This window comes from Sminthopsis crassicaudata, chromosome 2 (assembly GCF_048593235.1).
Source record: "Sminthopsis crassicaudata isolate SCR6 chromosome 2, ASM4859323v1, whole genome shotgun sequence".
In the NCBI taxonomy this organism is placed as follows: Eukaryota; Metazoa; Chordata; class Mammalia; order Dasyuromorphia; family Dasyuridae; genus Sminthopsis; species Sminthopsis crassicaudata.
The window spans coordinates 36,470,728-36,475,552 of record NC_133618.1 but is presented as its reverse complement, the minus strand read 5'-3'; the positions used below and the strand labels follow the sequence as shown (position 1 = coordinate 36,475,552).

General features: G+C 44.9%; 1 pseudogene; it reads left to right on the top strand.

The window, feature by feature from the left end:
- The first annotated feature begins 1,705 nt into the window (after window positions 1–1,705).
- Window positions 1,706–2,562, top strand: LOC141553175 (general transcription factor IIE subunit 2 pseudogene; annotated as a pseudogene).
- Window positions 2,563–4,825: the final 2,263 nt, after the last annotated feature.

Below are 4,825 nucleotides of genomic sequence, written 5' to 3'. Positions count from 1 at the left end.
ATGGACTTGATTGGGGAGATCCCAATGGGGAAGTAGGAGCCCAAAGATAAGGAGTCACCAGAGCAGAAACCAAAAGAAACTGTTCCTCTCACTGGCTGGCTGGGCTTTTCCTTTCTCAGTCTCAGTCACAGAAAATATACTCGAATAGCCCACAGAAAAAGTCAAGTTGAGCAGGGTTCTCGATCATTAGAGATAGTGATCCTATGAAAGGGGAAGCACCTAGTAAGCTCCTCAGGTGACTGAGGGAAGGGAATGACCCTTCTGTAACTGAAAATGGGCAAGGGACAATCTAAGCCCGATAAATCAGAGAGGTAAACTAAAACAAATTGCAAAATTGGAGCGAGTTCCCTAGGTGGAAAGGGAAAAACAAGAAGAAAGGAATGTAAAAGCAGTTTGCATTTGTGTGTGAGTGCAAGTGCAAGTCTGTGTTTTTTGTCTTCTATGGTTCTCAATCAATTGAATCACAAAGTAAAATAAAAGGCCATTTTGGGCATTGAGAGAGCTGTTTTGTGTATCTTGATGCAAAGTTTCTTGAATTTTTCTTCAGCTTTCAAGCTTCTGTCCCTAGAGAGAACAGGAAATGACCTGGGCTCTTGGTATAGACTTATGTCCAGTCTAGCCCCTGCAAAGAATGGCACAAAATTCACAGGGGGCATTAGTGATGAGATCTAGAATGGGGTAACTAAATGAAATTAGGATTAATTGAGGTCTAGTGGCAGGTTCGGGGTACAGGAAGTCAAATGGAGCTGCCCTGCAAACTCCTTTGGATTCGGCGCAAGAATATGGAGTTAAATGAGGTCAAGTGGTGGTGCAAGAATACCCTGTAAAGGAATTTACAGACCCAAAAAACCTAGATTGATAAGAGGTTTATTATGAGGTTTGGAAGTAAGGTTAAAGTCTAGTAGTAAAAGGTAAAGGTAGAGATAAAAGGCACCAGAAATAGGATGCCAGTGGATAGGGAGTCTTTGGTGCCAAGCATGGTGCTGGCATGTTTTGACCCTCTGCAAGGAGAGGCCTATGGGTGGAGTTCCACGTTGGTTCCTTGCTGGGTTACAGCAAGAGCTAGAATTTGCTAGGTAGGGTTGGGAAACCTGAGCAGATCATTAGAATGGGGGCTGGGACATCCCAATTGGCTCAGATCAGATGGGGGTTGTGAGAGCCCAGATATCTCCTATTGGAATTCAAAAGAGTGCTTTTGACCAGGATTTGTGAATCCAAAGTTCTAGGTTCTTCAACTGATCAGCTAGAAGGGGTTGGGAATCAGAAAGGAATAAATCAATCTGAAAGGACTAGTCTTAAAAGGACCACAACCCACCTCATTGCCCCCTCAAGCAGTTAAAACAAATTCATTTAAGGAAAAAAAGACTTGGGGCAGAGACTCTTATTGAGGCAGAATTGAAGATTTTCTCCAAGAATCTTCAGAGTTCTGGGGTCCCCTCTTCATTCCCCCCTCAAGCAGTCACCTCCAAATACATGTGGGAAAAGGGGCAATGATCTCTTATAACTGCTTAAAGCTTTCAAGAGTTGTAGAGATTTGGGGGTTCATGCCAGGAGGTGAGGTGTGAGGTGGGGGGGAAGGGACACCAAGGGCTGATCTGGGCCAGGACAGAGTGGAGAAGCAGATGCAACTGGGACACGAGCCGGCTCTGGCTCCCACTCCGGCTCCTGCCCCTACCCCCTCTTCTTTCTCCCATTGCACAGCATCATGGATCCAAGCTTAGTAAAAGAACAGGAGCTGCTCAAAAAACGAGCCCTCTCCAATCCAGCAGTGGAAAAAACAACCAGCACTTTTCAGTCACCCTCATCACCAGAGAAAAGAGCCAAACTTGAACAGGGAGGGTCATTGGGCTCAAAACAAGATTGAGATGGATCATTTTCCTTCAAAGCCCTTTCTGCAGGCTCAGAATACAAATGTGGACTTCTGGCAAAGATTGTAAGTTACATGAAGACCTGACACCAGAGAGGTGACATGCATCCACTGACTCTGGAGTCAATTTTGGATGAAACCCAGCATTTGAACACAGGAGCCAAGCAGAAACAATGGCTGATATCTGAGGCACTAGGCAACAATCCCAAAATTGAGGTAGTCCATGGGAAGTCCGTCTTCAAGCCCAAGTACAACTTGAAAGGCAAAAAAGCCTTGCTTCGGCTCCTAGATAAGCATGACCAGAGGATTAGGAGGAATTCTCCTGGAAGACATCGAGGAGGGGCTGCCCAATGCCCACAAAGCCATCAAGGCCTTAGGGGACCAAAGATGATCTGGTAACAAATACTGGTCCTGATAAGATCCTTTTTTTTTTCTCCCAATAATAAGTCAACATGCAATGGATGAAGAACTTCAGAAACTGGAGGAGCATCACTGCTGATTCTATGGATGAGGAGAAAATTGAATATCTGAAGCAGCAGGGGATTTCTTCTATGCAGGAGTCTGGACCCAAGAAAGTGGCTCCCATTCAGCTGAGGAAGAAACTAGTGTCCCAGAAGAGAAAGTTCAAGACTCACAATCAGCACTTGGCTGGGGTGTTGAAGGATTTCTCTGACATTGCTCCTGGCAAACAGTGAATGGCTTCCCTTCTGCTCAGCTGCATTCACAGAGGATCTTGACTGAGGATGCTCAGGCTAGCCTTGCTGGCAGGTGGCCCCTCTTCCCTGATTGTGGAGAGGAAACAACTATTTACAGAACAAGTGAGAGACCAGCCTCCTCTAACCTTGCTCTGATTGACAGCAAGCTCATTCCCTTGGGTTCGTTCACCTTTGAAAGGCATGCCTGCTGGCATTGTCAACGCTGCTTCTTTTTCCCCCTTTTGTTTTTAGAGCAAGTTTACAGATAGAATAAACACACATAGCATTCAATTCTAAGAGAACCTATTTATAATAAAATCATTGTAGAAACATGTTTGAGGGAGTAGTGAATTCTGTTTGCTTGTTTTTCTCTAGAGCATTAGTTAAACTCTAGGAAGGGTTCCCATTTATGGGAAAACTGCAGTTAAGTAGCCTAGAGTTTAACCCTTTCACTTTTAGTTTCCAGAAAAGCTAATTTCTCCCGGGGTTAGGATTAAAGGGTGTGAACCCAGAAGTCTGGGGAGGCGGGAGGCCTTGACCTCTAGTCAAGATAAAGAAGGCAGTATAAGCTCTCAGACATCTTTTAACTGTGCTGTTTTTCTTTACAAAAAGAGTTAGTTCCTCAGTCAGCAAAGATCCTGAATCTTCCCTCCTACTTTCCCCACGGTCTTATGGGGGAGGGGTGGAAGGGGTTAGAGAGGTGCCAAGTATCAGGGTGCCTACCCAGCTTACTGGTCCCTAAGGTGTTCAGACTGTCCTGGGATAAAAGGGAAAATGGGGCCAGACCCCAATTTCCTACCAGGGAACAGGAGGCCAGTTCAACCTCTGTAGTGTTCCTGACTTAGTTTCTCCAGTTTTCCTCCTGCTCAAACTCAGGACAGAGACTGGGGTTCTCAGACAGTTTCCTACAGGCCTAAGTCTGGGAGAGATTTGTATTAGAAGAAAAGCCCATCTGCTCTGAATGTTTCTTTCAGGAGGCAGAAGTTGCCCTGAGAAGGAGAGCTGAAAGTCTCAGGTTGGAGTTAAAGGGAAACCAACAGGTGTTAGCAGCAGAATGGAAGAAACAGTTTTTTGCTTTGAAAGAGGCAATTGTGAGGGTGTGATTGGCTCACTGCTTTTTGCCTGAGGGGAGAGGTAAAATATCTGTCCCAGGTTAGAAAAAGAACAGAAACAGAATGGACTTGTCAGAGAGTCCTGGGTGGAGAGGGAATGGAATTCAGTTAATCTATCTGGAGTTCAGGTGTTGAGATTGAGGTATTTTTCTCAAGCCCAGTGTTTGTATTTGCATTAAGAGCCAGCTTAAAGGAGAATCTCTGGGCATGGAGGAGGGAAGCTGACCCCTCTTGCCACAAGCCTGAAAACTTCCCAATTCTATAGCTTGATATTCAATAATTGTCTTTTAGGAAGATCCAACAAATGCTCTCTTCAGTAAGAGGGCTATCGTCAATATATAGGAATTTGTTTGTCCCTATTGTCCCAGAGCCAAACAATCCTCAGAGCTGCTTAGCTCCCCAACAGTCCTGGCCATAATTCCCCGGAATTTTGAACTGCCTCCTCCTCCCCATAGAAAGGTGCTATGTTGGGTTTACCTAAGTGAAAATCTCAGGAGAGGGCCACTGAGGAGAGCAGGGTAGCAAGAGGGGTGGTAGGAATGGGTGTATTCTCCTTTCAGTAGCTCCTAGCCTCACACTAGATAGTATTCATATTCTCTAGCCCCTGGGCTCCTGGAGCTGCAATGCCAGAGAAACTGAGGTAGAACTGTGACAACAGAGCAAGGGAGAATTTGTCAGGGACCAGGTAGAGAATAGAAAACAAGTCTAGAGAGAGCTTGAGGAAAAAAGACAAAGGAAAGACAGACTTCTTTCCTAAAGGTGTTTACCGAATTGAAGTTAAGGAGTTTTCCCCAACTCATTTCCTGCTGTAGTCAGGGAATAAGAGAAAAGAAAGCAGCTATCTTTACTCCCTTAACAATTAATTTAATTTGCTTTATTTGGAATTTTATTCCCCAGCCATCATACCAAAAGTCTTTGTTGAAACTGCAACCTGACCAGGTTGGAGCCTAGGAAAGAAACCTTTAGTTGTTGGCAGGGACACAATGCCAGTCTAGAAAAATAGGAGAGAATGTGCTAAGAGAAAAAGGTCTTGGGACTGACAAAATTAGGGATTAGGAGTTCCCACCTCTAATGTTAGCTAGGAAAGTGAGAGACATAGCGGAGTTTCAGGAGATAGCCAGGCTTTTTATCTCTCCATCAGCAGGTGAGGA